The sequence below is a fragment of the Carassius auratus genome, unplaced genomic scaffold, assembly GCF_003368295.1.
Source record: "Carassius auratus strain Wakin unplaced genomic scaffold, ASM336829v1 scaf_tig00001850, whole genome shotgun sequence".
NCBI lineage: Eukaryota > Metazoa > Chordata > Actinopteri > Cypriniformes > Cyprinidae > Carassius > Carassius auratus.
The window spans coordinates 1-15,189 of record NW_020523405.1 but is presented as its reverse complement, the minus strand read 5'-3'; the positions used below and the strand labels follow the sequence as shown (position 1 = coordinate 15,189).

General features: G+C 36.8%; 1 pseudogene; it reads right to left on the bottom strand.

Moving 5' to 3' along the window:
- Positions 1-6,294: 6,294 nt before the first annotated feature.
- On the bottom strand, positions 6,295-14,670 carry LOC113069614 (MAP7 domain-containing protein 1-like; annotated as a pseudogene).
- Between the last annotated feature and the right edge of the window lie 519 nt (positions 14,671-15,189).

Below are 15,189 nucleotides of genomic sequence, written 5' to 3'. Positions count from 1 at the left end.
CACTTGCTAACACAATGCTCTACCAGTTGAGCTACAGGAACAATACATTATTAATTTTTAAACATTATTAAACATTTTTATTAAAAATATATATTTTTCCTTTGTCGGCAGCAATTCCTCGTTAACTAAGAAAACATAAAAAATCCTTTAATTAATCCTCAAAAATCATTTCAGTGTGCAAATTTTATACTTTTCTATTAGTTTCTATTAAAAGCACAGTAGAACATTTCACTGTATACTCACAAATTTTGTTTAAAATTTGAACAAAGAAACAAATTCTCTAGAAACGCAGTACAGTAAAATATACTACAAATAAATCAAGAAATTAAATTTCATATACATAAAGTTCCTTTGTTTCTGTTTGAATGCCTGTGAATAAAATGCCACTCTCAGGTTCGACTTTGCTGGCATATCAACATTTCAGTGAAAAAGAGCTTTCTATGAATGCTGATCCATCATGTACATCTCTGACCATAATGTGTTCTCTATACATTAACATTTGTCTAAACCATCACAATTTTGTATAGCGGTCTGGCATTCTTAAATTATGTTTTAATTACAATTATCAATTTATTGCATCTTTGATAAATAAAGGTATCAATTTACTTTATAAACATAAATATTTGATCACAAGCATTTGAACAGCACTGTATGTTTCTCAAAAAAAAAAAGCACCTGGAATGAATCCGAAAAAATCTGCAATAACTCTAAACCTTCCTAGAGGCAAGAAACCATAAATACAGGCAACAAGATGTTGGAAGGGAATATGAAAACCAAGGACACTGTGTATGTTAAGTACTAGATCTGGAATAGTTGGCATCTCAATTATAAATGAGGGTTTCTCTCATCATGCCAAAGGATAATGTGGTTAGGTCAGCCTAGCAGCACTTGAAAGAAATCTGACTCATTGCTAATGTCCTTGTTGCCACGGTGGGTGTCCAGAAGAGAGTTTATTTTAATAAGATGTGGCATGCCAGTACACTGAGTAAGGAAGAACAGAAAAGCACTCTGGGTTATGTAGGAGATAGCTATATAATAGGCAGAAATACATGCAAAAAGCTATCTGATATGTTTCCCCATATTAAGCATATAATCTTCTGCAAACCTTAATCACATAGGCAAAGTTTCTTTATTTCTATTTAGACGTATGTCAACTTATAGTGTTTAATAAAGTTTGACTGTGCTGGCAGATCAACATTTCCATAAAGAACTTACAAGAGGCTTCCCAAGAAGGGATCAATTTATTTAACATGACATATTTGTTCAGAGAATTACAGAATGTTTTGAACCTCACTGTCATTCAACCATCAGAAGAAGAAAAAAATAGGGAAACTAAAAAAGCACATAAAATTAAAATGAGTGCGGCAGCCAGACTGGTATGACTAAAGCTAATTTAATTAAATAAATTATATATATATATATATATATATATATATATATATATATATATATATATATATATATATATATATATATATATGCGCTGACTGCAAGAAGAAGTTAAAAACACAAACTGTTCTAGGTCTAGGTAAGGGTTATACAGCATTGCCACTAGAGATGCACTGAATACACAAATTTTGGTCGAAACTGATAACCGATAATTCTTTATATTTTTGCAAGCTAATATCCCATATTGGCTGATAAATCTAAATCCTAAATCAAAATTATTATATAATTTTTGAGAGCCATATTCTAAACAATTCAACATAAATCAGACACATGAAGTGACGTGTGGCCAAGTATTTGTACTCAGAAATTGTGCTCCGCATTTAACCCATCCAAGTGCACACACACATTTGGAGCAGTGGGCACTCATATTGCTGTTGCACCCGGGGAGCAGTTGGGGCTTCGATGCCTTGCTCAAGGGTTTCAGTACAGAATGGAAAGTACAGGAGTATTTACATGAGCGCAAATGGCAGGAAAAAAAAAAAACATTTGGATCGGCTATATGGTTTTGTTTCTTTTTTGTCATTACAGTGCTCATGGCTTTCTTTGTCATAAGCAAAACTTTTAGTTATATGAAGGCCAACAGAGACTATATAAGCCCTAATGTCCACAGATGTGCAAATGAAATCAAGGATATTGTTGTCTGAGTGTGTACAAAATGTGTAATAATTATCAACATCCGTAGATCTATTCATCATGCACACAAGGTCTAAATCATCTTTTACATGTCAGAGGGAATCTGGGACAGATTTTGAATGGCCATGGTACGGAATATTAAAATTTTCAGTATGCATGAACAAGACTGGTTAGACAGCTGCTCAAATGTATTGGTTTAATGGTTTTATTTACTTTAATTGTTGGTTTATGGAAAAACAAATAGAAGAATAAAGAGTAAGGTATGAGTAAATTTAGCAACAGCCATACGAAGGGTATTGCAGCATACACTGGAGTTTAATAAATGAGAAAACTGTATCAGGCCTTATGTCTATATACAGTGTTGTGCCTGTAGTTTGGTAGGTGATCCTCACAAACACCCTGGACCTTTTAACACACTGCCCACAGTTCCTAAGTGTCTGTTCTCAAGTGTCTCTCGTGTGCACACATGCACATATACTCACACAGAAGTTTAACCCCTGACCGACTAGCCTCATGAAAGCTTTGCTTCATTCCTTTGATGACAGTTTTTCTTTTGGGCCATTCATTTACACAGTTTAAAATAGTGCTGTGGCACTCGTTTTATTATGAATATATTAAGCTATTAAAAATTATAATAATTTAAAGCGTAATTAAAAATATCTTGGTGATGTAATTGTTTGAATAAAAAAAATATTATAATATAAATGGCATAAATAGATTTTTATTAATTAACTTTTATTAATTTAACTAAATCAATTCAACATTTGATGTGGTTAAAAAAAGATTTTCTGTCCTAGATGCATTTGTTTTTCATGTAGCTTTGCAGGTAGGTTTCTTGAAGTCTCATGGAGACATTGCCACAGTTCTTCTGGATTTGGTCTGTCTCAGTTGGTTCTGTTTCTTCATGTTCAAACACCACGTTCTATTTCGGACCCCCTGTACCACCCCCCCAACACAGTAAAACTGCACATTTTAGAGTGGCCTTTTATTGTTGCCAGCCTAAGGCACACCTGTGCAATAATCATGCTGTCTAATCAGCATCCTGATATGCCACACCTGTGAGGTGGATGGATTATCTCAGCAAAGGAGAAGTGCTTACTAACACAGATTTAGACAGATTTGTGAATAATATTTGAGAGAAATAGGCCTTTGAGTTCAGCTCATGAAAAATGGGGGCAATTTTCAGTGTGTGTGTATATATATATATATATATATATATATATATATATATATATATATATATATATATATATATCAATAAAGCCCGGGTAAGCATAATATCTTTATTACACTCTTTTATAAAAAGACAAAAGCCAATAAATCAAATTTGATTTGAAATATGAGTCACATAAAATGTCTTTCATGAAAAGGGCCCAATGACTTACGAAAATAAGAATGTGACTTCCAAAGGCAGAATAGGTTTAGAGAAAGCGTAAAGGAAAGCCACATTGGTGTTGATCAAAGGTGCGTGATCACAAAGCCAACCAATGCCCAAATGAATGAAGAAAACATGAGTACAGCTTATCCAGCTGCTGCCCATTTACCTCCAGTTGCCGAGTGACTACAGATTTCCCCACCCCCATACCGGTGACCTCCTACTATAATGGCACTTTAGCCAAACACCTTAAAGATCATTTAAATTGGAGTGAGAATACCAGAAAGTCCAAAGCTGAAGTGAAAGAGCCATCTCTCATTGGGAGAACTGCAAAACAGGCCTGTTTGGTATAAGCACCCATCACTCAAACGCCAATAACAATTTCCATTGGGCTTATTTGGAGCACCAGCCATACTGCACCCTTGCGTCAATCGTACGATAACAGCTGTGAGAATGGGACTTACTGCCTGGGAGATAAGACAGCTGAGAGTGACAGCAAGTAGGGCTGGGGACAGCAGTTTGTTTGAAGTCCTTTGATGGTGTAGAATCTCACAGTGTGGAGCAATGAATGTTCACTCGCCACAGAGCTTGACCGCTCGATAACCCTTATACTTCATGAAAAGGGGCGGTATGGATGATATGTTTGCCTCTCAGCAACATTTATTAGATGTTTAAGGCTAGTTCAACACTAATTTTCCCAACAAACAGGAACAAACACCAGATCTCAATTGTTATTGGGTTTTCTGTATCACTGAAACTTGCATCACTCCGAGTTTCTGTTCCAGATAGAATGTTTCAGTCTGTATTAGTGTTTGGAATTTTTCAGTGAATCTTCTGTTATATGAAGTTATTTGCTTTGTTATCAGAGGACTCCAGAAATGCCCTGAACATGTCAAAAACTTTATGATGTGTTTCCCCATCTCACACCCAAGCTGTTCCAGGACTGCCTTCTTGTTTCCATCACATCTACGCCAATCGTATACATTCCACTGGTCCCCATTCTTTATTAAATTAATTCATCACCTTGGCATTGCCTCAAAGCTGAAACACACTAGCAACTGACATTGGCCTAAAAATAGCTTCTCTTATTTTCCCCAGCAGGATAGCACAAGCAGTACGCAAGTGGAACAATCCCTACAGCAACAGTACAATGCTGAAACAAACCTGTCATTTGTGGGACCATCTAAACTTACAGGGAACACTAAGCCAGAAAATATAGTGAATCCCATACTTCACATTCTTCTTTGAAACAGAGGCAGCAAAGAAAAATAAATGTTGGCAACCTGTCGGAATGTCTTTGGGTGAGAGAAACTTGATCAGTGGGTCCATATATATGTGTTGATTTGCTGCCCTCTGCTGTGTATGAATATGACAGATGTGTCATAATGGACACAAATAAACCAAAACCTCTGACGAACTGTGCTACAAAGGTCAGTAAAACTGTTAACAGAAGTCTCACCTTACAGATGTGAAACAGGAGAAATAATAGTAGGGGCAGCTGAGCCATCTTGGAACTTATTAGATTTACCCAAAAGGATGTGCATTACCTCTATAATCACAAATCATCGCTATATCAGTCAGATTTGATCTGCAAATACAGCCGTCTAAAGAAAAAGTTTTCCCCATTAAATTTAAATTGCACTGGACATTGACTGTTTGCATAAATGTAAAAAAAATCACGCAGTGCATGAAAATAATCCCCAGTATAACTGCTGAGATGCTGGGAACTATTTTCAGGGACTACGTAATATCACTGCACCTGCTGCGCCCATGTTACGGCAGCACAGTTGTTTGATTATTACGCCGGGATCGAAGGATAGTTCCTAATCATATTGGTCTAGAAAATCGCAACTTTTCATTTTCCACTGGTCTTAATACACGATATAACTACAGAAGAGTCAAGTCTTAAATAGGAAAAATATTGAAACTCTTAGGTCATTATTGAATGCGATGCTACTGGTCTAATAGGATTCAATGATGTATGCTAAGCTATTTGCTAAAAGTGGTATCGCCAGACCCCAGAGATCAGCTGAATGGATTTAAAAAAGGGTAAAACTCAATTTATTAAAATGATATTGGGAGTTAGTGTGGATGCCAATATAGTTATATTGTTCTAGGTGTTAACCAGCCTTTTTTTAATCATACATTATTTTGCCCATTTTATCTAGCTTTAAGGACTGAATGAAATTAAAGGGAAATTTTTAGAACATAAATTTCCCCTTCAACGACGTTGACACGCACCAAATATTTATAAGACAGAAAAAAAGCCATCAATATTCCTCATCATTTCTTTTTTTCACAATTAATTACTCCAAAATTAATTATTACCAAAATGAATAAGGGCATAAGTAATATACACTCAGTTTCTGCTCGTCAGAATGGACTATGACAGTAAACACTACACAAAATTATTATGCCAACAACCATGGTCACTAGTTTGCACTCTCATGGTCTAACAAAAGTTCCAGAGTAGCTATAAATTGCCATTATAAACTTTAAATTATGAAATGTAATTATGTATTTGTATTTTTATGTATTTAATATTACGGTAAGGCTCTAACATAAAACATGTCAGTTGGTGATAACAGATTCTTACAATGATAAAGCCCCGCCATCTTTAAATTTCCAATTTAAAACAAACTTCGGTATTGCAGTTATATGTGCATCTAGCTTGATATTTGGGTATTACACATTTTTTATGCAAGTAAGCACTCGGGCAGTTGTCCATGTTTACATCTGTATGCATTAATCTGGTGCAACTCTGGCATTAAATTGATTTCACTATGAGACCATATTAAAAACATCTCTAGCATTAAAAAACTCAGTTCAGACGGCAGTCCCTATAATTCTGTTTTATTCACATAGTCTCCTCCCATGGTCAAATTTACATTATTCACATACAACTGTACCCAGTAGTTACAATTCTCTTCTTAAGTTAAATAACTAAACATTAAAAAATAAAACACCCAAAGCACTTCTTCGTTCAACCCATAATAGCATGAATAACGACAAGGATTACTGTTTGTCACAAGCCTTTTTTAAACAAACAAACAAAAAAAAACTAACATTGTACTGTGGTGATCAGGAGGAGGCATGAATTGGTCTGCCATAAAGTGTGTGAGGTCAGGGTCTTGATGAATGGTGATTGTTGTGTAGATTCCTTGTAATTTCCATCAAGCCCCATAAGAGAGGCTCTGATGGCGGGGTTGCTCTGTACAGTCTAAACAGGAGACAGTTTTTGGGTTTGGCACAGGTCTCTTGCATGCTGTGCTTCTTTCCACTGGGTTCCTCAGGCAGACGGTGTTGAAGGACTCAGATTCAAGGCTTCATTTAACAGTTTATGACCTCAGAGGACCTCTGGAGGAAGAATATGGAGATTAGAAATTTAACCGTTACAGTTTCCCAAAATTAAGACTGCTTAGATCCTCAAAGATGAACTGATTTTTTTTCAGCCTTTAACGCCATGAGCATCACATTTTTAAGATTTTGACTGTGTCCTTTTTAAAAGGTAATTTTTAAAAGAAATGCTTAAAATGCACTTATGTCAAGATCACCTGGATTCACTAGTAGATATATACACTACTGTTCAAAAGCTTGAGGTCAGAAGATAAAAAAAAGGAAGGATGCATTTAATTAATCAAAAGTGACATTAAAGAACTTTATATGCAACAAATACGCATCAGTTTCCACAAAAATATTAAGCAGCACAACTGATTTCAACAGTGATCATGTGAAGACTGGAGTAATGGCTGCTGACTATCACAGGAATAAATTACATTTCAAATATACTCAAATAGAAAACTGTTATTTTAAACTGTTGTTATATGTAACAATATTATTGGTTAATTCTGCATTTTTAATCAAATATATTCAACCTTGGTTATCATAAAATAGTTTTTATTTTATTTTATTTTTTACAATTTTTAAATCTTACTAACCCCAAACCTTTTTAATGTTTCATGATCAGTAACTCATGCCCATTCCTATTTTAGCTGGTCTAAGTAGGTAATTAGTTTATCAAAGGTTGCTTAACTTGAATGGACCCATTTAAGTTGAATTAGCATATTTGAAACAACCTGTTACAACATGGTTGAACAAAAAATTTGCACTTTTGTGCTGCGAAAAGTAACATGATCCAATCCGTGATTATTCTAAACTTGACATGAGATGAGAGTCATGCTCCACATATAGAAACGCAAGATCCTGAAAACTACTTTGCATTAAAAATGTATAGCTCAGTTTACGGGGGCTGGCACGGCATGAGGTAAACCCCCTTGTGTTTTCTTTACAGATTATTAATGACTGGAGGGATGTCTGCAGGAGGACAGGTGGAGGTACGTGCTGAGGGGAGCGAGACCAAGTAATGCTGACCAGGCCGAGGGGTGAAGAGCTAAGCCAAGAGCTCCTGTTTCCAGACTTGGGTGCCAGTGAGGTCGAATCAGGTCTCCCTGACACCATTTCACGAATCCGGCTCAGTGCCAGGCTCTTTACCCCATTACTCCAGCTTAAAGCACCCGCAGGGCAACTTAAGGCCACTATGAAACCCGCACCTGAGACAACATTAACCCTCCAGAAGAAACATTCATTGTTAACATACAGCAAGAACTGTTCAAATTTAATTGATTTGTCTCTGCAAATTGCTTCCAGTTGATCACTGTTCCCACTGCATTCTGAGAAGAGATTGACACTGAAACAGACACTTCTTTGGATGCTCACCTGCCACATGCTGAGGCTTAATGGGGCCGGTTTTCTTAAGGAATGGTTCTCCGCTCTCAAAGGCCATGATTGGCTCATCAGGTCTGTCAGTCACTGATTTCTCCCTTCCGTTGTTGTGATTGGACAGCTGAATGATCTCTCCGAAGTGAGAACCCTCCCCATTTGCTGGCAGGCCATTCTCGTGTTTGGAAGGCTGAACGCCATTCACCACAAGAACAGACAGACTGCAGGAGACAATCGATGGTTTAAGTGTGCATTAAAATACTACAAATATGATCTATGCAAAAAATCTAAAGATTGCAAAACAATTAGCGAATAAAGCAGCATTTCCATCCCATGTGTTCAAGAAAACAAAAGTGCCACATGACTTACCTTTCGTTCACACCATCTTGTTTCAATGCCGTGCTTGGCTGGTAGTCAGCAGCTGCTTGGACAAAGACAGAATGTCATGCTAATAGATTATTAAAATTGCAATCTTGTTTGTTTTAGAATTCCTTTGCCAAATCAATGTTCCTTTCCCAGATGGTTGTACAATTGACAGAATAAACATTTCAGCAGTTCATCTGGAATCATTTCCCAGATTCCCAGTGCTCAATGCATTTACAATAGCTAGTTAATACATATTAGGATTTTGCTTTGAAAATATTATTTTTTGTTTGTATTTACACTACCATTCAAAAGTAAGTTTTTTTTTTCTGCAAATATGCATTAAATTGTTTAAAAGTGACAGTAAACAAATGTATATTACAAAATAAAATAAAATGTATATTTAAAACTAATGCCTTCTTTCTGAATATTCCATTTAAAAATGCATCAGGGTTCCTACAAAAATATTAAGCAATAAGAAATCCTGAAATCAGCATATTAGAATGATTTCTGAAGGATCATGTGACCCTGAAGACTGATGGCAAAGCTGAATTTTCAGCAGCCATTACTCCAAAGGAATAAATTACATTTTCAAATATATTTAAAAAGAAAAAAACGCTTTTTTTAATTGTAATATTTCACAATGTAAATAATATTAATAGTTTTTAATGTATTTTTGAAAAACTACAAATTTGAACAGTACTGTGTATGTATTTCTAGTGGCTAATCAGAATAATACTATAGCCGCTGGATGAAAACAATTTATGGCTACTGAGTGTCAAAGCACTACGTAAATAAGACTGTGATGGATTCACCATGCTGCTGTGCCAGTTTTTATACTCCTTTATAAAAAGCACTTGTTTTTGCAACAGGGATTCGACATGACGCAAATAACAAGCCGTTAGAGTGTATACACAGTTTTGCACGCTATTCCCTCTCTGGCTGACTACACAGAGCAACAAATCCATCTCCCAACCAAGCTTAATCTTAAAAAAGGGAGGGTTAGAAAAAGAGGCGTGGATGTGGGAACTTTTATTTATGCTTTTCCTAACAAGGGAAAATGCCCAACAAAATAAAAAGGTGTATTTACAATGACAGAGCCAGGGAAAACATTATGTGGTACTGACGTAAATGGGCTGTTGCTGATCCAAACAGATCTAAACAGAAGGTTCAAACAGACCTGAACAGTGCACTGAATGTCAAGTTTAACTAAAGATTAGTGTGATATGAACACAATTTATACTAACATTCTTAAGCATTCATAATTTTAAACTAACGTCACCTTTATTCATCATAGAATCTGAAGCTTTTTCATTGACTTGAGATGAAGATTTTGTATCTTTCTGCATGAAGAAAAAAAAATTAGATTGTGAGCTGGTGAACCACAAGGGGAAACTGGAGCCTTGCTACTGCCGCAGTGAGGCTGTTTTAAATGAGAACGCCACTGTACCTTGTCTCCTGCATCTGATTTGCGTGTCCTTTTCATAATTTCCTCCAGACGCTAAAAACATCACAGAAGAGACAAAAAGAAAAGCATGGAAAATGTTTCAAGAGTTTCACAATCAAATCTAAACCTGGAAGTAAACTAAGTTTTAGAACTTTGAAACATTTAAAACATGATGACGTAAAATGAAGAAATATTTCATATTTTGCAAACATTGTGACATTGTTTCGGATCATTCTCAAATCATGCCGAAGGACATGGTCTTCAGGTTTCACACTAACTGGTGGAGCTCATTTAGGTGAGAAGAGAAACCTTTCATACAAATTTTTCGGTTAAACTATTCACTCATATGTTTATGAGAATGTAATTAGCAATGAAAAAAGAAGTATTAAGTTAGAAAATGGCAAGTGGTCTGAGATTTATTTTATTTTATTCTATTCTCAATTCCAATTGTGCCATTTACAGACAGATATCTCTCTGGTCCCCTGTATCTATTTTTGTATATATCTGTAATGAAAAATGATCTATTAAATGAGAGGGAAAAAATAAGCATTTTTACAAGTGACTTATTTATATTTTCATTTCAATTAATTTTGATTCTACATTTCTCCAAATTATGAAATATGATTTGTACTGTTTATCAGTATATATTTTGTGTCCTTTATATATCTTTCATAGTTTCAAAATCAGAAACTGCAGCTTAAAGCAGTCCATAAGACAGCGGTAGGTGTTTATTGCCAACACAATATTCAAAATTCGAATAAACACTATAGTGTGTCAAGCTCTGAGCTGAGGACATTGTGTCTTCCAAAAAAGTGGACAAGGCCATCTTCCATTAAACAGGCTCACAGAACGGGATCACCGGGTGTATGTGAAGGCATTGTATGATTTATGGCAGATGCATGAACTTTGAGAGCTCGACTTCACTATTAACCAACATAGGCACCTTGATGAAATGTATCTTATTTTGCTCTACCACATCCTGTACCTGAAAGCTACTGTGGGCACGTGTGACTAGTTAAGAGAGGAAATGAAAGGAGTTACAGTCTGTGTAGATATGCAAACAATTCCCTGTAATATGGGTTACAAAGCAGCATGATGATTTCAGAAGGACCTTATAAAGAAAAATATAAATGTGAGGTGGAAACCCTTCTGACCTTTTTTCTCTCCAGCCTTTCCTGCTCCTCCTTCTGGAAGTGTTTCTCTCTCTCCAGTCGCTGTTTCTCGGCCTCCTCTCGGGCCTTTGCTTCAGCCTCCTCTTTCTACAGATATGATGATCACATGATCAGATTCACATTGAACACGGCTTTCTGTGCAGCCATTTATTCATCTGCAGTTGATGACCTTTTATCTATTATTTTCTTGTTTTGTATTATTACTTATGATTAGTGGTTGAGTTTCTTTTTAAATAATTTGAATGAGATACCATTTACTTTAGCTGATGAAACATTAACATTTACTAGAAAATGGTATGATAGCTACAGAAATTGCCATGACTAACTTAAGCTACTTAAAGGGATGGTTCATCCAAAAAGGAAAAATCTGTCATCATTTACTCGCCCTCGTGTCATTCCAAACCTGTATGAGTTGCTTTCTTATGTTGAACATAAAATAAGATATTTTGAAGATTGCTGGTACTTAAACACTTGGTGATTGCCATTATAGGGTGTTTAAATGATGACAGATTTTTCATTTTTGAGAGAACAATCCCTTTAAATACTGTTTTGAACACCAGGTGGTGGTAAAACCTCAAAAATGGCACAGTTAAACCATTTCCTAGCATTAAGAATGGCTTTGTAAGAACCTGACATACTTGTGTAACATTTTTTGTTGTCATCATGCTTTAAAATTGTGGTTACAAGTGCATACTCATATTTTACAGCATTTAACAGAAAATGTAGGTCATACTATAAGGATCAAAGCTATAAAAAAATACAAAAACCCATAACAAAATGACTAAAACCTAAACTAATTCCAAATATTAATGAATAATAGTATAATAGTTTAATAAATCAGGACACCAGCTAGGCCAGATATGAACCCATGTCTCCCATATGTGCACCACGGCTCAAAATGTCTTGGAACATGTGCACAAAGTACCAGGCCATGGCTCTGATGCAACTAAGCAATTCAATATTATGCTGAAAAAATCAACATATATTAATATACTGTATATGAGTGTCAGTATATGTATTTTTACAGCTTTATTTGACAGAGTGAAGTGTGTTACTTAGGAATGAGGGAAATGTGGTTGCGTTTCTGACCTGTTTCTGAAGGCGTTCATTCTCTTCTTTTTCGATTTTGGCTCTTTCCTGTGCCTCCTTCTCCTCCTGCAGGCGCTGAGCCTCCTCTCTTAACTTCTCCTGTTCTGCCATAAGCCGTGCCTCCTCCTCCCTGCGCCTCCTCTCCTCCACCTCCTGTGCTAGCCTCTCCTCGTGCTGAAGCCTGTGTGATGGAAGACAGTCAGTCATTGTACACGTCAGATAAAAAAAAAAGCATTAAACATTGAACTCTGTGAATTATTGAAACAAAATGGCATGGGAATGCATGTGGACTTTGGTGTCTCTTGCAAAATTGATCATTTTGCTGTGGCTGGTAACATTACATGAAACTTTAAAGTGCACATGTAGTATAAGCATTGCACAGTGACAAATGCAAAGTGGATGGAGAGTGTGAATCGGTGAAACTTTTCAGTCGTGACCAAAAGATCCGCACCTGTAGTAGCCAGCAGCACTGGAGCATAAACAGTGTGGTACTCTCATTACACAGTTGCCAAAGTCCATTATGGCTCATAAATGTGCTAAACTCATAAACCGTCACTGAGAACACCAGACTTCAACAGCTCGATACTGCCAAGGCTATTCCTGGAGCTCACCACACAAGGCCTGATGGAGCAGGACATGCTTAAAAGCATACATTGTAAGAATACAAAGGGTCAAAAGTTTAAAAAGTGGACATTTTATAGAGATTAAATAGTTATTCTGCCTCTTTATTAGACAGGTGTAGTGGAGAATGATAGATATTTATTGTGGAGATAATGGAATGGAATCAGTGCATGTTGCAGGCTGGACTCGAACCTATTTTTCCCATATGAGCACCAGTTGCAGTACAACTGCTGCAGTACAGAGTTTGCTTTAAGGACTGGGCAAACCACTTCAAATTATCAATATATATAATCAAATAATTAAATAAAATAAAAAATAAAATATATTGAAATAAAATAAAACCAATTAAATTCTAAAACAGCTAACCTTTCTCTCTCCTGCTGTTCTTTACGCTCTAGCTCTTCCTTCTCTCTCTGTTCACGGGCCTGTCGTCTCTTCTCAGCCAGGATGCGCGAGGCTTCCTCTGGGTTATTGGTGCCAGCCATGGGTTTGCCTGGAGAAGGAGCTGGAGAAGCCACCTGTGAGAGAGCAGGGACAACAGGGGACTCCTCGGGGACAGAGGGCGCAGAAACGGACAACACAGGTGCACTAGCAACAGCGGGGGTGTCCGGAACAGATGACACGACAACCGAGGGGGCGGGAGACGAGGCTAGAGAAAACACAGAGAAACGAAACGGGGAAAAATGAGGACTGGAGAGACGAAGAACGTGGAAAATGACATAAACTTGCATGTTTAAATGGGAAAAATTTCTGTTAAAAGACAGTCCTGTGGCAACACCACAATCATCATCACCACACTCACTCTTTGGTTCTTCAGGAGTAGCAGGCCTGAGGGTCTCTCTGACCCTCTCTGTGGCTACTGGCGAGGCGGTGCGGGTCTCCACGCGGGCAGGGGTCTTGGCCCTCTTGGGTCTGGCTTAGGAGTGCTTGGGCTCGCTCGTGCTGAGGGAGGATTGGAGATACTGCAGGACTGGTGGGGGATGCACGGCCTTTAGGTGTCACAGGAGACGCTGATCTCAGTTTGGACACTGGACTCGGACTGGAAACATGAAGAGAAGCTCAATGTAATGGCTGAGCTGGAAAAATGGTTTAATACAACACGTTCACAGCAGGGCAAAAACATCAGCGAAAATGTGGCCTGATATTAATAATATGTCCTAGAAATACACATAACACATAAAATCATCTTTAAAACTAAAGCTATAATGTACATCTATTTAGCATACCTTGAAACTAAACTATGACTACTACTAAAAGGAGAATGTTTATTCAGAGAGAGCATTACATAACACAGCTTTGGTCTAACAGATTTAGAAAATGCTTAGAGCAAAAAGCTCCATTAAAATGCAGATCTCTTGTATTTTTCCTCTTGCACATAAAAGGCAGTGCTTTCCAGAATATGAGCATCTATAACTGTTTTACTCTGAACCGAGACCGGAAAGATCAGAAAATTCACATAAGTATCTACATATAGTATAATATCATCTAAATATAGTATAAATGAGCAAATGGAATATATATATACTCTTTCTAAATCTAATGATCCTTACATTTTTTTCAGTTGCTTTATTTATTTACCTGGACTCCGTTCTAGTTTTCATTGATGGCATGGACTGTCTCTTCTTCAGCACCTTCTCTTTGATGATGGTACTCTTCTCCTTTTCATTTTCTCTCTCCTTTTCCTTCTTATCCTTTCCTCATCTTTGAGAAAAGATGGGACAAGCATTGTTACCTCTATATTTTTTATGTCTCATTATAATCTGTACAATTGCAAGTCTACCTGACAATGGACAATATTTCATTCACAGCGTCTGCTGTTTGTTTGGTTCTTAAAAGTGAATAACTGTATTAATTGGCAGTTTAATAATATTAATGATAACATTAAAAGGCAATATTCACATGTTGCATAATAAAGATGTACTTATGAATATCTAATAGATATCATAGCAAAATATAACAGGTGGGATGGATGGAAAATGAGAAAGGAGTCTTAAATAACTCACAGGTGTGGAGTCTCGTCTGCGCTGGGTGATATCGGGTGTGCTGGTGGTGACCCTCCAGCGCTCAGAGCAGCGTTGATGTGGCCGATTAACACACGCTGAGAGTGGGCTGACAGACGCCGAGCGCGGACACAACGGAGACTCTGCATAAAAGAAAACACATTTGCAGCATATATTTATGTTTAAATATACATATGTTTAAAAAGTCTTTGCAAAAATGCTAAAGTTCTTTCCTGAGCTACTTTAAATAATGCTAATAACAAATCTAGTTTTCTAGGATAGTATGATTGTATCCCGTCACTCACGGCCATCTCTGGTGTT